This window comes from Sceloporus occidentalis, unplaced genomic scaffold, assembly GCF_023333645.1.
Source record: "Sceloporus occidentalis isolate IW3139 unplaced genomic scaffold, rSceOcc1.0.p SCAF_4, whole genome shotgun sequence".
Taxonomy (NCBI): domain Eukaryota; kingdom Metazoa; phylum Chordata; class Lepidosauria; order Squamata; family Phrynosomatidae; genus Sceloporus; species Sceloporus occidentalis.
In genome coordinates, this window is record NW_028316984.1 from 91,019,518 (window position 1) to 91,045,194 (window position 25,677).

Sequence of the window (25,677 nt, forward strand, 5' to 3'; positions counted from 1 at the left end):
CTCAGATTTGCTTCATCACATATAGTTTTTTCACAACCTACTTTGACATTTCTTTGTTGTAATATGTGACTCAATGAAATAATCCTGCAAAAGATAGTCCCACCAAGAGTAAGAAAGGGTTTACAGTCTCTTAACAGACTTTCAAAACACTTTAATTTGCTGATATGAAATACAAAAATCCATTCAAAAGCACTAAAAGAAATTGCACTGGAACATCAAAGCTGAGTAACTAATGAATTGATAAAAATATCAAATTTGTAAAAGAACTGGTTATACTACAATTTTTTTTAATTCAGCACCCAAAAATATGTTTAAAATAGCTACAATATTAGAAAAAAGATTTTTCTTTGCCGGAATATGTAATTTTTATCTGTCCTATCATAATGACTACAAGACAATTTGTTATTCACTTTCATATGTTATATCTGTTGAGATCCTTCACTGTGGTATGTTGCTGGTTCAGTAATATGAATGTACTATCCTGCTTGCACACTTCTTGTATATTTATGTAAACAATGTAATTATAACGTAAGTATGGTGGTTTTATTATACCACCATTTGTAATCCCATTGGTATTGTACTTTGATGTCTAGATAGCTCCTTTGCTCTAACATATAAACATAATTATTTTTTGAAGATAATATCATTTTGAGAGAAATATTAATGTAATCGGGAGAGATGCACCTCTCCCAGGGTCACAACTGTTTCTTCTCTTGCAAAAAGTAGTGGAAATGACAACAGAATAAATGGGCGTAGCCTATGAAACAGGTGTAAGATGACACATAGACTTTCAGTACCTTTCTTGTGGTGTGTCTATGTGTGCCTTCAAGTTGTCTGTTGACCTTCAGAGACCCCATGAATTTCATTGGGTTTTTTTTCACAATAGTAAGTATCTGCTAGCATTCAGGTGGCATTAGTAATATAGCTGTGCACAGTGGGAACCTTTTGATACTGTTTGTGCTCACATGATAATGTCAGGGATTCCTGATGTTAATGTTTTTCTTCTCTGTTATAATGTTGTGGCTTCTGGATATTCTTTCATCATGCTAAATAGCCCAAGGTAGCCATGGGAGGTATAGCAATAGCAATAGCAAGTACATTTCTATGCTGCTTATCAGTGAACTAGCAGTTTACAATGTGTAAGCCAATTGTCCCCAACAAACTGGGTACTCATTTTACTGACTTATGAAAGGATGGGAGGCTGAGTGGGCCTTGGAGCCCTGCCTGGAATCGAACTCACAACCTTGTGGCTCCAGTACAGGCACTTAACCTGCGCCACTAGGGCTCCTTTGTACTTGTCAGAACATGGTCTTATGACACCAGGAAATTGATTTGTGCATTTTGAAGGTGAGAAAGCACAGAGGAGGTGATTTCCATCCCTGTGTCCAGTGCTATTGGTTGCTTTTGAAGACACTAGATGGTGAATCAACTATGAGTTTTAGTGTGAAGTTTAAAAAGCTATCCAAAGTGGTGAACTTGTTTGTGGGAAAAGGGTTGAATATCCAGTATAGCTCTTTTAATAATCCAGCTAAAACCAGGAAAAGATTTGTGGCCTGCCCAGATAGAAGCCACCAGGTATCGCTGGACATACCCTCAGGTGAGAGGAGGAAATGATGTAAGTAAGACATATATAAAGACAGCTGTTGTCAACTGAGACAGAGGGATGCTGAGCCAAGTGGAGCTGTGTAGGCTGGATGTAACTTTGTGATCTGATGTGGGGTAATGAATTTGCAGTCTTAAAGGAATACCTGTTGTTTGCCTCAATTGATGTTTGTCTGCACTAGAAAAATCATGTTTTCAGTCATTTCTCATACAAAAGAATCTGTCCCTGAGTAGCACTATGCCTAGAACTAACTCCTCACTGCTTGATGAAGTAGGAGTTCTTAACTGTGGTCCTATGCTGACATTCAGCATCCACAGGTACCAACTGTCTGAAGAGACCAGGCCTGCTTTCTAAACACCCATGTGCATTCAGGACACATATCCCTAGTTGACATAGCTTTGACATAATTCTGAATAAGATTTATAGAAGTCAATAACTTGGAGTAGGAATTATGTGGCCCTCCAGATGTTGCTAGACTGCAGATCTTAGGGTTTCTCAACATTGGCTATGCTTGCTAAGGCTGCTAGAACTTGCAATCCAACAACATCTAGAGAACAGTATTATTTCCAGCCCTCATCTAATAGAGACTAGCTCATTTGTTCTGGATATTCCTTTCACATGTTCAGTATTGGTGAGTACTGAACACTTGAATAGTTGTGGTATGTACAGTATGTGTACATGATACCTAGAGAGCAGGAAGGTAAAACTATTTAGATAGGTGTGACGGAGATGAGAGATGGCCTTCTGGGTAATGCAACTGGATTAATGAAGATCTCTGGATGTAATTCCAATTCATAAGGAAAAATTACTTCTGATAAAGTCAGGAATTGATCTGGGTGTCAGAATAAAAAAGATTAATGTTGCCAAATAATTTGAAGAGCTACCTAGGGCAGAAGTTGCTGCCTTCTTAAATGGCCATATTAACTAAAGTGACCAAATTTTATATAGGAGCTCTCTATGGAGAATTTTTTTCTGTACAGAGACCTGCCATAGGCTAGTGATGAAGAAAACAAGCAATAGATCAAGAGGTTCTCATGCTGATTCTTGCCTCTCCCATGAACTTGCTAGATAACCTTTGGCAAGTCACACTTGGTCTCTCCTACACCTTTCCCTCTGTTTTGGCATGATGACAGATGATAATACAGTGGAATGGTTAGGTCCTGGGGCCAATTTTTTTCCCCTAGGACTCTCAGTGAGATACACACAGATTGCCAAAGGGGAAAAAAAAACAATCTGAAGGTAGCCTGAAGCTGACTTCCAGTTTTGAAAAACTGGTTTTTAAAAAATGGAAAACGGTGGGGTGGGGTGGAGGGCTTCAACCTATTTAAAAAGATTAATTGCTGTTCTTGAAGGCTTCCAGCAGAAGCAATTCACCATTTTTAGTCAGAAAAAGGGTAGTCCAAATAGTTTGGAGTGGTCATAGGCTGCAGAGACACCCTCACAGGCTGTATAGGGTTTCTGGAAAGTGGTTGTAATAATTACAACTAGATTGATGTACATTATGGACTTTATCACATCAGTCAGTGAATTGGAATTAAAGCAATTTTTTTTGTTTGCCCATAATTATGGAATTGTAGCAAAAAAAATATAAAAAAATATAAAAATAAAAAGGCACACATGCACTGAGTAGGGCATACATAGGTTGAAAGACAAGGTTATGGAGCTGGTGTGGAAGGGACCAGGGATTACCAAAGCAGCACACTTGTGCAACTGCAGAGAAGTGTGATACTGAATGTTTCCAAACCAGTATATTCCCATTTGCTTTGCTAATATGTTTGTTGTGAGAAAACAAGCTGGTGTGATAAAGTCCTAAATGCTTGAAGGAACAATGCCACTGTTTAATATCAACATCTAAAATATCATGTCTCTTGGTCTGCACAATGAATGTGCTTTTCATTTCTAATGCTCAGGTGGCCTGTCTTTCCTGGTTTATTCTTCTTAAGCTTTGTAGCCTAGGTCATTTCTATAACTGCTCTTCCTTGTCCTCCAGTATTTGCCTGCAGTGTAAATCTCTAAGCTCTTTTCCCACTTTTAAGTGGTATGTTTAATTACATTTACATGAAGGTGTTCCACACCTCATTGATTACAGGACAATTAATTTCCTTGTTTCTTTTTATCTCAGACCACACATAGAGACAAATTTAGGTGTAGCTTAATGAGCTTTGTTTCTGATGGGTGGAATATGACGCTGAAATTTTGTTAAGTCAGCAGCAGTCTAAAGATGCTTTTTGATAGCTTTAAGTGACACTTGACTATGAATATAAAGAATTGTTGGCTAGGAAAAGCAAGGGGACAGCAGATACTAACCTAATTGTAAGTGGAATTAAGTATGCCAGTTTGTGAGTATTTAAAAATGTCCATGGGTGGAACCATGGGGAAACATTTACTTGGGAGCAAGCACAGCTTGCCATGTTTGGAGTGGGTGGGAGGAGAGAATCAATGGCCCATCTCTTCATTCAGAATAGTTCCAACAAATACCTGATACTGAAACTGTGTGTGAAGATAAAATGGAAAGATAAGAAGTTATTTGAAGGACTGTATTCCCATAGAGAGCCAGTGTGGTTTGGTGGTTTGAGCACTGTGATATGGCTCTGGAGACCAGGGTTCAAATCCCCACTTGGCCACGGAAACCCACTGGGTGACTTGGGGAAGTTTCATTCTCTTTCCGTCAGAGGGTGGCAATAGCAAACCTTTCTGAAGAAACTTCTGAAGAAGAAAGAAAACCCCATGACAAGGTCACCTTGTGGTTGCCATAACTCGGAAAAGCCTTGAAAGCACACAGCAACAGTTTTCCCATATTGATCTGACTATGGGCCCTATTGCATGGGGTTAATACAGTGGCTTATCTTTCCCAAAGTCAGTGCTAATTTGGGAGGCTGTCAGCCCCTATCACACAGAAATTGGCGCTGAATCGCCACCCGGGTCCATCCCAGATGCAGACTGGGTTATCTAAGCTGCTTCCACAGCCAGTTTTAGAAGTAGGAAGCTTCTGTGTTGAAGTTAGCACTGAATTCGGGAAAGGTAAGCCACTATTTTAACCCCATGCAGTAGGGTCCTATGTTTTGAGATCTTCTGGGGAGAATTTTCCCTCTGTTCCACCACCTTCACAGATATATCTGTGTGGTAGGAAAACTGGAGAGAGTCTTCTCAGTGGTTGCTCCCAGGCACTGGAGGTCCCTTCTCAGAGAGGTTAGACATCATCCTCACTATCTGCACATTCATATGAAATAAAATATTTTTATTCCAGAAGGCATTTTGAGAACGGATTTTTTGAGGAAAATGGGTCTTGTATAATACACATTTGTCTGTGATGTTGGAGATTATAAAATTAATAACCACATGTGCTGGTGTTGCAGATAGGCAGTGTCTATTTATAGATTGCATAGATAGATAGATTTATAGGTTGGTTTAAGAAAATTGTGGGTAAACTAGACTGTATTAAACTGAAATAACTTTGGTATTAATAGGAAATTTTGCATAAATGTGCATAAACAAGTTATCCAAAGTTGCCAGTTATGGGATGGAAATACAGTTTGGAACAATCATATATGTCAATTAGTTGTAGGAAAGATTAGAAGAAATAGCATTTCTTTGCAACTATTTTTTCTTCCTTCTGGAAGAGGAGTTACACCCATGGCCTTGGCCCACTAAAATATGTCTGGGAACCTGATGTTGCTTGGTCAGGCATTAGAAACATATTGAAAAAAGAAAAGATGAGCCAAACATAATTGCTCCAAATCCAGGGAGCAAGCTTGAAGGATTTATGTTATGCAAGTTGGCAGAGATTCCTGCATGCTTGAAGAACTGAGCAGTACCAAAAGGGATCTGTATCTGACAACATCTCCATAAGCCATGAGTTGCTCTCCATGGATTAAATTTATAATGTACATTCTGATACTGTGGGACCTTTGAAGAAAACATTGCAGCTGATCTTCTCTTCTTAAAAAAGTATTATTCTTCCCATTCCAGCTAGCTGTTTCCTCTAAGCAGGGCATTCTACTCTCCTCCCAGTTATATTTTTACTTTCCAAATATAACTTTTCATTCCATGTCTAGTGAGTGTGCGTATTCCTTGTGCTTTGGAGGCACAAGGCAGGGTGTGTGTGTCTTAAGAATTTTTCATGTTTTTATTGAAAATCTTGAGGTTTGTCCCCCTAAACATGTTACTACTTCCTGGCTAGGTCTCATTGGTTCTGTTTTGGCCACAGTCCTCCAAGCACTCACTTCCTGAGTTTGTATTAGAAGGAGTGATGTAGCATGGCAACAGATGACTTCTTTCATTATGTACATACCACCTCTTTATCCCAAGGGCAAGACAAGAGTGAAATTTTACAATGTAATTATATCTGTTAGTGCTGATGAGACAGATTAAAAGTGCAGAGTGCACATGCAGGAGCTGTAGTCCATAAAAGTAACCTTCCCAAGCTATGGTTGTTAGCAGGAGAATGTGTACGTCTTTTTAAGTGTGGATGGGGAGAGTGATCAGAAGGGGAAAGTCATGATAAAGCTCACAGACTCAGAGGATAATGTAGGTGAAAAAGAAAATGGAAGAAAAACTACATTGGCTGACTATAATACACAGTGCAGCATGGAACAATACCATTTTGTACAGTAGGAATGTGCTTAGCTTAACTACCTTGAAGGTACCAGATCCTGTCTGATCTTTGAAGCCAAACAGGATCAGGCCTGGTTAGTGCTTGGAAAGAAAACTGTCAAGGAATACCAATTACTGTCAGCTATATTTCAGAGGAAGGCAATTGCAAAGTATCTTTGAGTGTTATTCCTTATCTAAGAAAATGACATGAATTTCATGCTATAAGTTGACAGGTGACCTGAAAGCTCGTACACATACACAGGGGAACATACTGCTCTTTTTTACATAGTTTAGATGAGATTAGAGCCCTTACTTCTACAATTTATTCTGTGCATACCACATACCTTCCCTCAAGATTCTGCCTCTGCTATGGTCATAATGAGTTACTGCACACTTTAGGTACCAAAATCTCATGAAATGATGTTCCCTTTTCTCTATTGCTGGACAGTGCATATTTTTGGTGTGGACTATGGGTATTGGCCATGGATTCTGATTAAGCTCTAATTTATGACATGGTCAGAGATGGGATCCCACCTTGCACACAGTCACTTCTTGTTCTTGATCCTTTTCTCTTTGGAGGCTATGTGTTTCCTGTATCCCATGCAGTCAGGGTGGACTAGATGTCCTCCTTTTCCTTGACACATCCTACATTTCATTATTCTGTCCAGGAAGAATCCCAAAATGTCTTCCATTTTGAGCATGACCAAGAAGCATATTTATATTTATATGAGTATTTTTAGTTGTTATTTTGTAAAGTCCTACATTTTTATTGAATGTCCTATTTTTGCAGTGTGTTCTCCTCCTTTGCAGCTGACCATCCTACATGCAGTGGAACCACAGTATAACTGTGTTAATCACAAACCCACAAAGAATAAGCTTCATAAAGACCTCCATGAGGTTCTGCATCCAGTGGATAATCTACCTCCACATGGCAACCTTGTGTCAGCATGTGTTAAATTTTCAGGTTCAACAATTACAATTTTGTCATGCATCCCACAGGGGCACATCAGCAGCAGAAACTGAAGGGTCTTGAAATGTTCAGGCTCCCACCTATTTGCTTATGTCATTGTGGTTTCTTTTCCCTTTCATTCCTCTTGCAACTTTTTTTTATTCCTTTTGTTCTCCAAGGGCTCAGGCCAGTGTATTTTTTCAGTCTGGAAGAATGAGTACGAATTGTGTACTGGGCCTAGAGAATCCAGCTGAAAGTTCTGCTCCTTTGATTTATGAGCAGGAAAAAGTGGTGAGCAATAGCAAAGCAATGCCAAGTGTTTTCTTGAGAATCATCCTCTCATTTTGTTAATGGCCTTATACCAATAAACTGCTGTTGTAAAATAACAGTTATAAGTTATTATAAATAGCATTCCCCCTCTTCTGTGCATCTTTCCCTAGATTTTTTTTAAAAAAGAATAGCTTGTATATTTTGCCATGCAGCAATTCAGATACAGACATAGCTAAGAAGTTCTGCTGTTGCCCTTAGAAACTGGGGTATGCAGAAGTTTAAAATGTGGCTGAAAAACACTTTTGACCCATTGTGTGGAAAGACTCACAAGACTCAGGCTGCATCCGCACTGCAGAAATAATCCAGTGTGACACCACTTTAACTGCCATAGCTCAGTGCTATGGGATTCTGGGATTGTAGTTTGTTGTGGCACCAACGTCTGACAGAAAATACTAAATGTCTCACAAAACTGCAGTTCTGAGAACTCCATAGCATTGAGCCATGGCAATTAAAGTGGTGTCAAACCAGATTATTTCTACAAAGCAGATGCAGCCTCGTTGTATGGAAAGATCCTCAGACTAATCTCCCCAGGACTTGTGGGGGCAAGTTAACTGAATCTGTAACTTTCCACGTGAAAGTAGCAGTTAGAGGCACACACAAAAAGCCTTGGCGGGAGGGCAAAGCTTTGGAATCAGATTTTGGGAAGTTGCACAGTTTAGGGTATTGACTCAACCCGCTCTATTCTCTTGTGCATCACCCCCTCCCTATCAACCTGCAGCTTTGTGGCAGGGTTTAAATAGGATCCTTGTGAGGAGGGGCAGTGTGATGAGAGAGGAGGGAAGTTATACAAAAGCAGCTCCTTTTGCCCCTTATGGATATTGTCATGCTTTTCACTCAGACAGACACTGAGCCATCACATGGGCTGGGGTTGAGCGCTCGAACTCAGAGGCCTGATTGGTCAGGGGCTCCTTTTTTGAAAGCCTTAGGTGTCCCTGGCAACGGGAAGCAGGTCAGCCATACTTTCCTGGCCTCCCAGAGAAGTCGGTGCAGCCGAAGAGGAGAAAGATCAGCAGCACTGCAAGAGGCGGCCAGACATCCTTCAGGTACCTTAGAGGCTGGGTGATTATATATATATATATATATATATATATGGAGTCAGATCAAACTTTGGTATGCCAATGTGTATATGTGTTTGTGTGAGCACAAGTGTGTGCGTGTGCGTGTGCTAAAAGTATTTTCAAGTGAAATATTGTCATTTGTATAAAATCTACACCTAATCCTCTTGCTTAGAGCATCAGACTATGCATCCCTGATCTTTTTATGGGACATTTTTCATGGGACTGGAAGTTGCACTCTTGGGAACTGAACCTCTGACGAAAAACCTGTGGAAATAATGATTACGCCTGACAGTTATTCTACACATGCAGGGAGGCAAGCTGTGGCCCTGTCTCCAGGATTCTGTCTCATAATTCATCAAAAATTAAAATCTGTGAATCATATTTCAGTTATCATGGGGTTCATGTATGTCTAGGCAGGTGCCTACTAGTGTCTTTCAAAAGGAGCATTGTAAGTGGAATTCGATAGAGAAAACACAGAATCTGAGGCACATATACTTCACTGGAAGTAACACCATTGATTTCAGCTTAGTTTCAAGTTGTTTCTGATGGAAATTTTAAAACAAATAAATTTTCCCTAAATTGGAGGATATCAGTGTACCCAGAAATATGGGTAAGTAAGGTTACTGGTGAGCCTGCATGTTGTAGTGGTTTGAGTGTTGGACTCCAACTCCAACTAGGAGTTTGAATTCGACCAGGGTTTGAATCACTCTTGGCCATGTAAACTCACTGGGTGACCTTGAGCAAGTCACACTCTCACCTCGGAGGATGGCAAGGGCAAACCCCCTCCAAAGAAACTTCCCAGGACAAACTCATGACAGGATTGCCAAAGTCAGAAAGGCATACAACAACAACAACAACAACAACAAAGGGGCAAACTAGACTATAAGGTGAGCTACAGAGGAGCAGCCTCATGGATGTATGTACACACATTCCTTGGTGTGTGGTTTGAGTGTTGGGTTTGATCCCCAACTCAGCCATGAAACCCACTGGGTGACCTTGCTCAAGTCAATTGCTCTCAGCCACAGGGGAAAGCCATGACAAACCTCCTCTGAACAAATCTTGCCAAGAAAATATCATGATAGGTTCGCCATGTTGGAAAATACTTGAAGACACACAACACCAACAAATTCTCGATTAATAAACATCCGAGGGGGCAGTCTGATGCTTTCAGTCTGCTCTTGGTAGTAAGAAAGAGGGAGGGGGAGCTAGAACTGGTATGAAATTGACCCTGGATTGTTAAAACAAATTACAACAGCATAAGGAGGTGCATGACTTCTAAAACAATCTTCTGCCTTCAACTCTAGACAGAGACCTGTCAGAACAAAGCTGTTTTCTGAGCCCCTTCAGGCCAGGAGAACGGTGGAGGAGGGAATTACATCGTTAAAGCAAGGATAAGAAGTGCTGGCTAAGGAGAAGCGCACGTTACAAAGAAGGTGTGTGGAGTGCAGCCCTGTAGAAATGTGAGAGTTAATTGCAGGAAAGGTCATTAAGTGCAAAGTTGCAGTATTATGGAATTGCAAGCCAACTGAAGAGTCCGGCAATTGCCTTGAAGGTAAAAACCAGTCTGATTTGCTTCTCCTTATTTTAGCAGTTCCTTGTTCTTAGTAATGCTGGATTGCACTCTTATGTGCAATTCAAGCAGCGTTGCCTTTGTTTTGGGTGGGGTGGGTTACATGTGAAGGGTTTATTGGTCTGCAGTTGTAGAACATGACTACCCGGTTTATTCAGTCATTTGGGCTAGTTCCCAGAGAGCAATGGGGTCTGTAATACTAAGTGTTCATTCTCAAGAGGTTATGCCAGCAGTTGCAATACACTTGTATGATCAGCTTCTTGTTCCAAACCCTGAGAAATCTTGCCTAATCACAATGCTTGCAAGTAGTACATAGCAGGAGTGGACAACTGTATCCCTCCAGATGTTGTTGGACTGCAACCTCTTTAAGCCTTAGCAAGCAAAGCCAATTGTGAAGGAGTCATAATTGCGCAACAATTGGAGGACCACAGTTGCCTAGCCTAGACAGGTTCCAGAGTTCCTCCCTTCTTTGGTGTGAGATTTATTTATTTATTTATTTAAATTAGTGGTCAGGAATATTTGGAGCTTTGAAAGCTTTTGTACTTAGACAATGATATTACACAGTTTGGACTCTCTCTCTCTCTCTCTCTCTCTCTCTCTCTCTGTGTGTGTGTGTGTGTGTGTGTATTCAGTGTTCTCTACAAGAGTATAATGTACCTTTTTGATGATGAATAGAACCATTCTAGACCAAGTCAATTGCTGAAGGTGGGGACAGTGTAATTCATTGGAGTGAGCACCAGTATTTCTACATGTGTGCATTTAATGCAAACCTTTGGCATGCAGTCCACTATTAACTCTATTCCCAGCTGCTGATACAGAAATGTTAAAAAAGCAACTGGCCTCGATTTCTTTCCACAGGACTGATACATGTCCTCACACATACATATCCAAGGTGGGTGGGGCAAAATGACAACAATAAATATTGTTGTCAAAGCATTAGTGCAATACAACATGACTCTGCAACCACTTTTGAATAATGAGCCATCAGCCAAACACAGTACCATGGATGCAGAACCTCTCCCAAGAACCTTACAATCTAAAATGAAACACAGGAGAAAATGGCAGGGAAAGAGGATAAGGAGGAAAGACTATGGCACTGTTTCAGTTTCAATGACATAGAGCTTGGTTACCAGCCTACTTGAAAAAAGGCAAAGGTAGGGAAACTTTGGCCCTCCATATGTTTTGGACTTCAGTTCCCATCTGTCCCACACAGCACAAGCAAATTTAAGATATTCTGGAGTTAGCAGTTCAAAACATCTGGAGGGCCAAATGGTTCTCCTCCTCTATTGTACAGCATGAGAAGTAGTGGTGTGAAACTGTTGTGATACCTAAGTTATTGGTTTACTTTTCATAGAAGGCATAGAAGACTTTTGTGTTAGTGCACTGAACTGTTACCTGCATGAATTCAGGCCATCCAAAGAAGTGCCACAGCATTTTTTGTTAAAATTTCTTCCTTTGAAATTTATATAATATGAAAGGTGAGCATTTAATTTGGATGGAATGAAGATTGTTATTTGTAATCGTGCTCTTTGTTTGGCTGATATAACTCCTACAAGTAATTACAGCAATCATAGTATGGCTAGTAATAAACTCACTTCAACAGTTAAATGATGATGTAGGATATGAATTATTCATAACAACACTCAGAGCAAGGGTCAGGTGCAGTGATACATAAAATGAGACTATGATTGTCAATGATTGACTTGCAAGGCTGGAGAAAAACTAGTTAATTTCAAGTTACCAAAGTATGGTATTATAACCTTTTAAAAACATCTGTTTGGTGGGATGTGTTGTAACTATGTTCAAGTGTGGAGCAAAGCAAGCATTGCTTCAATAGTGGTCATTCTTTGCTTGAAAGGTTATCTTTATCTCTGCAAGTACTTTGCAAAATAATCCCTTACATTCCATAAATGTTCTTTCCAGTGCAATCCTGTTTGTTGCGAGTTAAATAGATTTTTCAAAGTTATTTATATGAAAAGTGAGGAATTTCAAGATTGTGTAATCGAATAATGAAGGAGTAACAAATAATCACATAAACTTTTAGGTGGAATGCAGATAGTAAGGGCTGTCATTTTTCAAAGGCAGTCATTCTGAATAACACAGTGTACTGTTCCCTCTGATTTCTTAAATCCAGGGTTTCATTTGTTGTACAACTATTTGTGCTAGTTGTTCACAGTCAAACACGGAGCCAGCTTTCATTTCTACTGGTTCATCTTCCAGCACGTTCTCCCTTGCAAGAGATTTATGGAATCCAAATCATAAAGTAGTGTTGCTGCTTTTAGAAAGTTTGTTCCTTCTATATTTGATAAAAGATTGTTAGAAATTGTGCTACTGCTGTTTGTACAATGTGATTAAGTGTTTATTTGGAGCTAAGTACTACTGCATTCAACAACACTGATTTCCTTAGTGAATGTTCTTATGTTTGTAGCATTAAAATATCTGCTTCTAAAAATAACATTTGAAATAAACTTCCATTATTACACCTAACCAAACTGTACTGTTTACTTGGTACCACTGCTGGCAGGTACACTCCCAATTAATGCTCTGTCATCCCACTTTTTCAGCTGCTTTTCATGTGTCCCAGTTTCCTTCTCCTCTTCCCACTCTACCTTTTGTCCTCAGCTTATTTCAATTGCAGCAAACTGAGTTCAAAGCAGAAAAGTAATTTGCATTCAGTTAATTCAGGAGGAGGGAAAGAGAAGAGGAGGCAGAATCATGCCCTTACCAATAGGTTCAGGCAACAAGCAAAATGCTGCAACCTCTTCTAATATGCCTGTTTTTGTCATTATTAACTTTTGTCATGTTGAACACACTATGATGTTGATTTGCCACACATGTCCCAGTTTCCATCTGTGAACTGCTATCTTTTTAAAAATACACATCTTTAACCAACTTTAACCTACAATAATGTTGCATGGGGGGTAATTTGCAACAGGTGGAAGGGGGTTCTGATTTCCAACTTTTAAGCCAAACAGGAACAACTATTTTTCTCAACCATACTAGGTTACTATGAAGAAAAGGCAATACTGCTGGGTAAAGCTAAGGGGAGCAGGAAAGGGAGAAGACCACATTGTGGATGGATAGTCAAGGAATCCTGACCCTGAGTATGCAACACTTGAGCAGGGCTTTTAATAACATTGTTTGTTGGAGATCTCTCATTCATAAGGTTTAAACAATTCAAATGCACCTTCATGGCACATAAGAAACACCCAGCAAAATATGTACATTTATAATTAATGAACAGGATGTCTTTGGGTATTTTCTAAACCTAAGAACCTGTTTCAAAATAAGAACTGAATGGAATTCACAGTCCTTTCACATAAATCTCAACTCCTATATACCTTCATTTTGCTTCTTTTGTACTGTTGGGAAAGACCGAGCTTCCATGAATTCCAGCCAGCATAACCCAATTATTAGGTATCTTGGGAGCAGTAGTGTAAAAGATTTGGAATGCATCAGGTTGGAGAGGTGTGTCTTATTAAATAGAACTGAAGGAGCTTAATAAATTGAGCGCACCCTAGCATTGCACTGAATTTTCATGAGGATGATTTGCTTTCTTGGGCATGTGAAGGTGTTCATGAAAAAATCCTTACCTCCACTGTTTCACACTCTTCCCCCCCCTCCCCATGTTTTTGTGCAGCCTTTGTTCCCACATTCTACTGATACACAGAATGAGAGGAAGTGGGAACTCATCCCTTCTGCTGAGACTATCAGGCTGATATTTCAACACATGGTGATGTTTACTCACACAGCCATCTGATTTTATGTGTGGAAAGAAAAAACAGCCACATTTGGGTGTGCCACAACATGCATTACTTGTAATGGGATGCACATTTGGGTAGACATCCAAATGTGATCTTTAGCCTGAAAGTGTGATCCAGGCATGTTAACTCAGAAATATGTCCAACTGAACTCGGTGGCCTTTACATCTAAGTAAACTGGCTTCAGGGGCTGGCCAGCATAATGTACTGGTTTAAGTGTTGGACTAGGACACCAGAGTTTGAATCCCTGCTCAGCCATGGAAGCCTGCTGGGTGACCTTGGGCAAGTCACACTCTTCCAGTCTCAGAGGGAGGCCAAGACAAACCCTCTCTGAACAAATCTTGCCAAGAAAATTCCATGACAGGTTCATCTTAAGGTTGCCAACAGTCAGAAATGTCTTGAAGGCAAACAATAAAATTGGCTTCATGTTACCCTGTTAGCCTTCTGTGATGAGCTGCTTTTTTCCACCTACACATATTCGTCCCCACAGCCCCTGAAAGTATCTCTAATAGGAAATTCATCGTTACTTAATCTTTTCATCGTTAACAGCAGTACAAGACGTAATCTACAAAACTATGTTGCAGACTCCACCTTCTGCACCTGAACTTTCTATAGCTACAGCACTTCAAGTCCTAACAGGCATTCTTGGCATCTGTTCCAGACTCAAGCATTGGGCGAGCTTAGCAGTTTGGTCATCCAGTTTCCAATGTCTTCCAGGTCAGAGAACTGTAAACCACATGACAACTCATTCCTAAATCTCAACTCTGAATGTGAAACGTGCTGCTGCTGCTTCCCAGAAAGGTAAACAAGGTTAAGAACATTCTGCTTTATATTGTGACCAGGAGCAGTTAGGTAACAAAGGTAGTATACCTGCAAATCTTCATGGGTTTTAATTACATTTCCTTGCATGCATGTCTATTTCCCTTGCTGGAATGAGATTTTTAATACTTAATTATAATACTTTAAAACAATTTAAAGGCACAAAAATAATCAGTATGATACAAACAGGTAATTCCTGGTCATTCTCCTAGTAGAAATTTTTCAGTCTGAGGTGTATTCTAACGTATCCATAATGGAGAGTTACTTTCAGTCAGGACACATTTTGTCTGCTCTGTCTTTACATCTGTATGTGGATGTACATATCTGTCTCAGAGGACACACATAAGGTTACCAGAGTGAAAGCCGGAGAGGGCTCCTGTGCTTCTTGGTTGTATAGAAGAGAAAATTTCAGCTGGTGTTACTTATTACTGGGTTACCTGAGAAACAATACCTGCTGAAATGTTCTCTTTTACACAACTATTACAGGTACAAAAGACCTCCAGTTTTCTATCTGGCAACCCTAAATAATCGGGAGTCTCGAAATTGCACATTAGCAGTTAACATCTGGACAGTGGAACATAAGTCACCCACTCATTGTCTTTCTCACTGAGAATCTTGGATTTCTGTTTCGTCTGTTTTTGACATATGCGTGGCCATCCGGGGTGACCATATACCATAACTGCACAAGAGGACAAGGCACCACAAAATGCAGGACATTCAAGAAAAATTACAAAATAAAAGCTAAAAACCTTCATATCAATTTAAATGCATGCTTCTTAGTCCTGCTCAAAATGGAGGGCATTTTGAAATTCATCCTGAAGAGAAAGCTTAAAATATAGGACATGCCCTGGAAAAGGAGGATGCCTGGTCACCCTGGTGGCCATCTTAATTTTGTAGTCATGAGTAAACACCAGGGAGGAAAGTACAACTGTGTTATAATCGGTAAAACACTGCTGGTTCCTGCTTGTAGTTGTTAGTGAGAAATAATGTTTTCAACCAATTTCCCTTTTTCTATTTAACCCTCCCCATCTGATCGAAGAACAGTGCAGGCACTTGAATAGGAACAGAGTAAGGGAAAGTGTGAGAGCACTGAAGGGCTGTTGGTGCTGCTACCCATTTAGTCAATGTAGGAGCTAATCAGATGGCTGCCACACCAAGTGATTGCTGTAGTAAATTGATCTATGATTGGCAGTCCTCTGCTGGGGCCTCTCCTGCTTCTCTTGATTAGAAAGAGATGGAGTGTTCCCGGGTTGTTGCTTTTTTCCCTCCTGCAACTGGACAGAAAGTCTAATTTTTAAAAGACAAGACTGCAGATTAAAAGAATGAATAATGTAAAAAACGGCTATGGAAAAAACAAACACTCTGAGTAAGACTCAAAGGGAGAAAGGGAAATCAGAATGCCTGTAACTACTACCTGAATTACAGCTTTCTTTATAGCAGAGAGAAATCTGTCAGAGTACAACATATCCTGTGTAGAAATTACTAATTTTAAGTGAACTATTCTTTCTGCAAAATATAGCTACTTTTAGAAATACATCATATTGTACCTATCCTCTATTGCGCTAACTGGGCAGTAGTTTTCATTAGGAAACTGTGGGGGAGGGGGGATAAGGTTAACAGCAGCTGCAGTCCAAATCTACACTTTTCTTATGGTTGTTGTAACCAAAGGAAAAGATACAGTATTAGAAGACTTGGCAATGAATCGCCTACCCTATACCATGTGCAGTTTACTTAGTTATTTAACATGTTTATATGTCATGCAGCTGGTAAATAGTGTAGGGGTGGATTGAAAATATCTGCTATTGCTAAATTTAATGTTAGTTTTCCATATTTATATTTTCTTTTCCATGCCACAGCCATTAAAGCCCTTCATAAGAAACCTGACCTGTCTTTGTTGTATCTTTGTTGCTTTGAGTATTTCACAATGCAAAGTGGCAGCATATCATATTGACAATAATGAATCTATAAAGGTATTGTAATAAGTATAGAAAAATATCCCTGCAATTAGTAATGTGGCTCAGTTGCTGTTTTCAATATAATTGTACCCTACAATGGGTTGTAGGAAGAAGAGCCTCAGAGCCAGCAGGTGTAGTGGTTTGAGCATTAGACTATGACTCTAGAGAACAGAGTTCAAATCCCCACTCTGGCACAAAAACCTACTGAGTGTCCTTCAGCAAATCATAGGTCCAAAACACACTGCAGAAATAATTCAGTTTGAGACTGCTTTAACTGCCCTGTCTCAGTGCTAGGGAATCCTGGGAATTGTGGTTTATTGTGGCACAAGGGCTCTCTGAAACACAAGGATAAATGTCTCACAAAACTACAGTTCTCAGAATTCCCTAGCATTGAGCCAGGGCAGTTAAAGCAATCCCAAACTGGACTATTTCTGCAATGTGTTGTGATCCATACTCTCTCAACCTCAGAGGAAGCAAAGGCAATCCCCCTCTGAACAAATCTTGCCAAGAAAACTCTATAATGTACATTCACCTTAGGATCACCATAAGCTGGAAATAACTTGAAGGCACACAATAACAGCAACAAAGGAGAGATTCAACCACTACTGTTTTTCCTTCTATTACAGCACTATAAGACAGTCTTCTTGTTTTAAATGGCCTTGAGTTGACTTCAACCCATGGCGATCCTGTGGATGAGACATCTGCAAGACCCCCTATCCTCTACTTCCCTGCTCAGGTCCTGCAGGCTGAGGCCCATGTCCTTTCTGATTGAGTCTAACCGTCTGACATATAGTCGTCCCCTCTTTTTAATGCCTTCAACGTTTCCTAGAATCATTGCCTTTTCTAATGGTTCATTATTCTTCATGATTTGGCCAAAGTACAACAGCCTTAGTTTAGTTATTCTGGTTTCCAGGGATCATTGGGGCTAATATGATCTAGAACCCATTTGTTTGTCTTCTTGGCTGTCCATGGCATCCTCAATCTACATTCTCCAAATTCACCCAGCAGTAACTTCTTGAAAATATGGGAAGGTCTGCTCCACATGCACTACCTCCACATCTCTGTAGAGAATAGATCTGGTCAAAGTGCTGTTCTGTAGATGTAACTCCAATCAGCCCTGGCCAGATTAGCTTGGGAACACTTGTGAAGGTGAGTTTTCCACTTGTTTCACTATCCATGGAACCATGGCTAGGACTTTCAGTCTGATCAAAAGATGCCTCACGTCCTTGTAGTCCCTTGGAAAAGGACTATAACACTAAGAATTCCACAGCCAACATGACTGGCAAGCACAGTGGCTTGGGTATGCTGGGAGTTGTAGATTAGGATGAAGTTTATTTCCAGGAAAATACTGTTAGGACTGCAACATTAGGCTGTATGCACTCTTTCGCAGGAGTTAGCCACACTGAATAAAATGAACGCCATACCTTGCAAAACACAGTGAAACTTATTTCCAAGTTAGCATGCATACTTATATTTAGTACTTAGAAATGAACTTCCTTCTGTCTAATTACTCAGAGGTAAGTCTCACAGCAGCAACAGTTTGCCACCATAGCCTTGCTGCTGGGGCCAGGTTATCTAGAGCAGAACTTGTGCTGTCAGCTGGTGAGCGGGGGAACATCTAAGTGCACCCCATTATTGTTTCACCCAAAGCAGACCACATCCACCACTCCATCCTTGGTACACTGTTGCCTTGACCCCTCTGGGTTTCTTAGACTACCCTTTTTGGAAGGAGGGACAAATTTCCTAGAAGCCCACAGAAGAGACAATTTAACTATAAATAGACTGCAGCAAGGAACACTGTTTAAAAGTGGGGGATGGCAACTGTTTTTCAATGCCAGAAGTAAACTTTTGGCCTGATCTTTGTTTTAGATTTGTTTTCAGCAGTCTGTACTATCCCCTGAGGGTCCTTAGGGCAGAAGATTGGCTCTGGATCCCCCACCCCCTAATTTATTAAGGGGTGACTTCAATACCTATAGTTTGTCTGAATAAAACTGACATATGCATAGGGTGTGGCACCTGGAGGGGGGGATGACTTCACTTGGCAAGTACTGAATTGCCCATAAATCTTTGCATGAGCGGATCCTTCCATCGAACATAAATCTACACCATACACAGATGCTTGTGAAAACTTAGTACAGAAGAATATTTGGAACTGTAATTCAATCAAAGGTTAACAAAGGGTGTTTTTTAAAAAAAAGTATACAGCCACCTCTCAAGATGAATTTCCCACACAGATATCTCTTCCTGTAGAAATCTTGTGAAACTGGTATATGTCATGTGTGATTTAAGCACTTGTCTAATTCACTGCTTCCAGAAGTGGTAGGAAGTAACAATGGGTGGTGGCTTCCCACCGCAGGTACAAACTGGATGTGTGTGCATTCATCTATCCTGTACCTCAAAGCTTTCTTTCTTCTTACACTGTATTAATTTTTCAGTGCTATTTTCCCCTCAGGCTTATAAGAGGTGCAGCCTTCTTATGGGTAGCCCGGTTTGGGAATCTCTTCATTTTATACTTTTGACTTGTGTACTAGTGATAATCACTGATCTGGACTGGAAGCCAACAACTGCTGAGTCTCTCCTGGCTCGGCAAAACAACACCTCCTCACTCTGCCCTTGAGCAAGCTGCTCAGTTGTGTTGTGCTCCTTCCTACTCACCCCCATCAAATATGAGTACATAGTACTCCACAGTGCAGATTAGCTAATGAGAAACTTGTGAAAATACTTTGATGATTACAAACACAGTATACATGCTAACTAGTGTGTAAACCTGCAGATGAATTAGGAACAGCCATTGCAAGAGGAAAGAGTCTGGCTTTATTATGGATGCTCCATCCACTACTTAATTATAAGCACCATCCCACTTTATCTTTTCATTGCTCAGTATTCTGTATACTGAAGGTCAAAACTGTGCTGCAAGCAGGATGTAAGAGGCAACAGATATTTCCTTTTATAAATAGATGCTCCTGTAATAATTGCAGGTGCCACTGTACTGTGTTGTTCTTGTTCTTGTTCTTGTTCTTGTTGTTACTACTGTCCATATATTTAAGTCTTGCAGAAGAGTTACAACATCAGTATTAAGGCCAGTAACCACAGCAGGGCAAAATAAACAACCTGACATCTACATAGATACAGATGGGTAAACTTTCTAGAATAGGTGTTATATTTGTAGAGGATTAGATAGGAATAGGTTTAAAAATATAAAACATATAAAATGAGAATGATCATGACTCGTCATAATTTAAAAATAGTTTGACATGAATTGAAATGACATGATGAGGCCCACATTAACAGCTCTTGATATTACCTTCATAATGCATCAGGAAAGGAAATACACTGTAGTCCATAAAAGCTAATGACATGGTACAATTGTTAGTTTTTGAAGTGCTACAGGTATCCTAATTAGTTAAGATCTTATCTTCAATAACAGGCTTAGTAACAGTATACATCATGAAGAGCATATCTACTCTATGTATAGAGACCTAGGCTGTTATAGTAATTAATATTAGTAAAAGGTATACCTATAAACATTATTTTATAGTGGAAACGTAACAATTTTTAGTGTATGTTATGGTCTACTTAAGTACATATGTACTACTGACTTACATGCATATATACATCATGCACTCATACATACATGCATAATTTAGTGAGGGAAAATTGTAAACTGGGGGTAAAATAAGCACAAAATGCAAAAAGCATTCTCTGTGGCAACTGGCTAACACGATCATAGTATGACAGATGATACAGTACTGGCATACTATGATTGTGTTAGCCAGTTCTTGCTAATAGTTTAGCTTACTGAAGTTTCCTGAAATTTTCAAAAGACAGACCCGTGTATAAAACATTGCAGTAGCCTATGCAGGACAACTGTGCTGCATAGAAGAACTGCTGGCCCTCATCCCCTTCCCCACCACCACTCCTTTCTCCTTCTGTGTCGTGTCTTTTTAGATTGTAAGCCTGAGGGCAGGGAACCGTCCAATTAAAAAGATTGTATGTACAGCGCTGTGTAAATTTACAGCACTTTATAAATAAAGGTTAATAATAATAATAATAGTAATAATAATCTTCTGTAAATTCATCAAAACAGTAGTTCTTTCTTTGCCAGCAAATTCCAAACATCTCTTTATATTTTTTCCTCATTGGTAAACTGAACATGGTCCACATTCCTCCTTAACAGTCTGCACCTTATAATGATGATGGAAGAAACCCCCTCACATACTTCCTTGTACCGTAGCAGATGCTTCATATAAATATCAAGCATGGATAGATATCTGGCTCTGACAAGAGTGTTTTGTTACGTTTTCTTTTGCCAAGACTGATTTTGGATTAAAATGATTTTAGTTGTGGTCTTTTGTTCAATAATTCTTAGATTTATCTGTAAGCACAGCTAGCTATTTGCATGCTAGCTATTTATGGGATACAAGGAAAAGAATCTGCATCATGACCACTAGCCTTGTGTAGCTAGTATCTTCTAAAACAATGTTAATCCTTTGAGCAAATGTCAAGATCAGTTTGTGAGGCATGGGGGTGGTGAATCCTGTTAAGGACACAAACTAAGTGTAACAAGTGATCCTGCAAGAGCAGAATTATTTGGATAAACTTAAAACAGCCCTCTAGATTGTGCCCAGCCTGTTTTGTCTTTGCTAATTATACATGTGCAAATGCTTTTGGAAATGTGATTAAAAGAAAGGAAGTAATGGCATCTTGTGCTGTTTTTCCTTTCTTGATTGCTCATCCAATGTGACAGGGAGGCAAATGCCAACTCTTTATGAACCAACCATTGTCCTATGCCCCAGGGAATTACTTATGAATGCAGAAAGGATTTATTGCATCCTTTCTTTGATATTATGCATCTTGTGAGGCTGCTAAATAATTGTCCTAAGCTACTCTGCCTGTCAAACAGATACTTTAGTCAGTGATGAACTGAGTTGTTTTTGTATTAAAATGCTGTTAAAATGGATCCCAAGCAGCTCCATCTCCACTCTTTCTCAGGTCTTGAAATCTTTCTCCTTTCTTGATTCTCACCCTCTGGTTCAACTGGTTTTTACTTATTTTTAAAGCTCCAAACTGCTTTTGGATCAAGTATTGATCCAAAGAAAAGTATACAGTCCTAAAGAAAGCTACTAGTGTGGAAGAACGTGGCCACTTGGATTTGATTCTGAGAAAACATGCATAGATCAGGCTGCTTAAGTGATAGATCAGTCTATCCAGTCGAAAAAAGAGAGGTTCCCCCTTGGTTTCAAGATTCCAGAAAAAATTTACATTTCTAGATTGCATCTAACTTCATACTGCTTTGTTTTCTGATACCAATTCCTTTCTGACATACCCCAGAACAGTCCTTCCTTTCCCTTTTCCCAGTCTGTAGCATGCTCCCTAATTTAAATAGATGGATGCATACAGAAATCTTTCATCCTGTTCTAGACCTCTTCAGCAGCCACCAAAGGGCTGGCTGTACAAGGGGCATCAACTGCCTGCAGTGTAGCTCATGCTTCTCAAAGCTGAGAGGGAAACACCATACCTCTCAACCGTGTGAGTGTGTGTGTGTACAGTATATGTGTGTGTGTCTTCAGGTCACCTGTTGATTTATGGCGATCTGATTAATTTCATACGATTATTTTAGGCAAGGCATACTCAGAGGGGATTTTGCCAGTTCCTTCCTCTGGAATATAGCTTACAACACATGGTCTTCCTTGACAGTCTTCCATCCAAATACTAACCAGGGCTAACTATTCTTAGCTTCCAAGATTAGATGGGGATCTGGTTCCTTTAGGGTATTTAAGCCCCTAACTCTCAATCTTAGCAAAAAGAAAAAAAGAGCTTGATTGATGCTTGTGGAATCTGGTTCCTCTTTCTTGTAGAACAACTTCTATTTCTGATGCTCATTTGGGATTAAGATCTCAGGCTGCTTCTGGAAACATCAACCAACTCAGTGTACTGTGCCAGTAAAATATTACAAACTATTGGGAAAGAGACAGAAGATAAAAAGGCAAGTTTCATAATGGCATTATATAATCCTGGTGTGTGTACATATTTAGAATGCTCTGTACACTTCTGGCCAGTTAGACTGTCTCTTTCTCATTCTTCCTCTTCTGAATGCCCACATTTACCTCCTGCCAAAGCTCAGCAAGTGGAGAAGCAAGATTGTCACTTTTAGGGGCTGGATCATATTGTTGAAGAAAAGTTTATGCTGGTGGTGCTTTTTAGCCTAGAAAAAGATGTTTAATGAAGAACATGATATTTTATGAGACTGCCAATGGTGCAAATAAAATTAAGATGAAAATTAATCATGTTCACAAACATGTACTAAATGCAATATATGATTAACCTGTGGAACAGACTGCCACATGATATTATGATAGCTGCTGGCAGAGCCATAGGAAAAACAGAACCTGAAAGTTTTACTCTTTTTTTTTTAACCACAAGTCCCAGGATCATTCAGCCAAGATGGCAATTGTCTGGGAGATTCTGGGAGTAGTGGTCTGATAAAAAGAAAAAAGAAAAAGGAAGTTTTCCAAGCTCTTGTTAAGATGTATGCTTTAACCCCAAGCACAGCTAATGATAGATTATAGGCCCCATTCATACTGGCGAAAAGACCTGGAAGGAACTGGGCTGATCCGGATGCCCCTCCCCTGAATCGCTCCGTTAGCAAGTGCCCACTACAAATTTGAAATCGAATGCATTTTGACCTGCAAATTTAGAAATCGAATGCATTCTGTGTCTGCTGGCGAGGTGGCTGCTGCCAATCAAGCTATCGTCATGGTGACGTTTGCAGGGCATCGGGGAAAGTGTCCTCCCTTTTTAAAGAGCCAGGCACAGGGGTTTCAGCGGCTGAAGCAGGGAGAGAGATGCCTCTCTCTCTCTCTCTTTTTTTTATAAACCTGTGGGCTTTTGGGTCAGATCTGCCCCTGTCCCAGGCAAAGGATGGGATTGCCATGCATTTTTTTTTATGCTTTTAAAAGCAACATTAGCTTTCCCTTTGCTTCCCTTGCTGTATCTGCCTCTGGAATACAAACAATGCGCATATTTGCTCAAAAAAATTGTTTAAAATGTAACATTGATTGTTTGCAACATTTGTAGCTTCCCCCTCTGCAGAAAGCAAGGAGATCCAAGGATATAAAGTGCAAGCCCGGCTCCATCTGCCTCTGGAATACAAACAATGCGCATATTTGCTCAAAAAATGTGTTTGAATTTGAAAAGGGGGGGGGTTGCCTGACGTGAGCTCCGTTCGTGACCTGAATTTTTTCCTCCTGCAAGGGAAGGAATGCCCAGCGACAGAGGGCTTTGGGCAGGGGATGCAGGGAAAAGAGGCTCCTAAAGAATGCCTTCCCTTGCTCCCTTCTTCCCAGGGCTCTTTCCTCCTCCCCCTCCCCGCCGATGAGGGGAGGAAATGCCTTGCCCTTTGCCCACCCTCTGACCTAAATCCCTCCCTCAATTTGCCTCGATCGTGATCGAGGCCAAGTTCTCATTCCCAGGACCCGGGGTTTTCCAAAAGAAACGGTATTTGCGCCGATTTCAAAAACACCGCGCTAGGGGCCATTTACCATGGAACGGGTGTGCAAGCCTCGGATTCGCTTGTGTGAGATTCGGGGTGAGTATGAACTTCACGTGATTGAATCGGTTTCAGAACCGATTTTTTTTGTAATGTGAATGGGCCCATAGATACTGCCACTGTATCCTGCTCCACTCCCTGTGGAATTTGGCTGGCTACTGTCCATTGTCACAAACGGTCTCAAGTACCTGCAGGGGGCACCCATAATTTCACAGTCAATTTTGTGTTTGTTGACCAACAGGATGTCTGGCTGCAGGAGATGCCTCCAAAACATTGCCTCTTAGTACCAGTTGTTGTGAATACACGTGGATTAGTGCTGTTCCAGTCTTTAGGTGCATTGTGGGCTTTCCATAGGCATCTGGTTGGCCCTCTTATAAGGGGAGGAGCAGAAAAGCAAGTAAATAACAAGGGGTTAGAAATCTTGTGTGTTTGTGTCCGTGCCTTCAAGTCACCTCTCTGCTTATAGCAACCCCATAAATTTCATAGGCTTTTCTTAGGCAAGGAATACTCAGAGGTGGTTATATATTGAAATAATTAGTACCTTTGCTAAATAATAACAGTAATAACCCTGGTGGTGCAGTGGTTAAATGCCTGTACTACAGCCACTCACTCAAAACCATAAGGTTGCGAGTTCAATACCAGCCAAGGGCTCAAGCTCGATTTAGGCTTGCATCCTTCCAAGGTCGCTAAAATGAGTACCCAGATTGTTGGGGGCAATTAGCTTACAGTTGTAAATCAATTAGACACTGTTAGTTTGGTATGAAGCAATATATTACAGGTGTTACAGGTTTTGCTATTAGAATTCTGTGAACAGGATGTGGTCAGATCACCACTGAATCTGCTGCATGTTTGCGCTGGAGGTATTGCAAGGAAAGGAGGCTCTTCACATCTGTTGAGAACTTCAGGGCTTTAGATTTGTTTTGCAGAGATACCAGGACAAAGTCTTATGAAGAAGTGTTAATAGCTTCCGAGATTCAGGGAATGCATCTCAACAGGAACAAATGGTTAGAAAACCACAATATAGGAACACTAGAGGAAAGTTCATGTCATGTGTTTACCAACTCAGAATGCAGAGTGTATCTGTAAAAGGTGTAGGTATGTGAGAGAGATACACTGCAGTGCTGAGGCAGGGAATGAGTGAGCGAACAAGAGAGGAGATTTTGAATCTTTGTAACCTAATAGTAATAAGAGGTGGAGATATGTCTCTCTTCCTGGGAATTTGATGTAGAATAATAGATTTTGCTGTCTGTCGGAGTGTTTAAGTTGTGTCTTCACATATGCTCAGCTTGTATATGTGTCAACCATCCATCTTAAACCTGGCAACTTGGATTGCAGGTCACATCATCACCATTACCCATGTCTTCTGGTGATTCTAGAGGTCCAACACATCTAAAGGACACCAGGTTGGAAGAGACTGATATAAATAATTTCAAATATTACAAAATACCATAAATTCTTTGTGAACTTCTTCTAAACACAATTAAACTTGG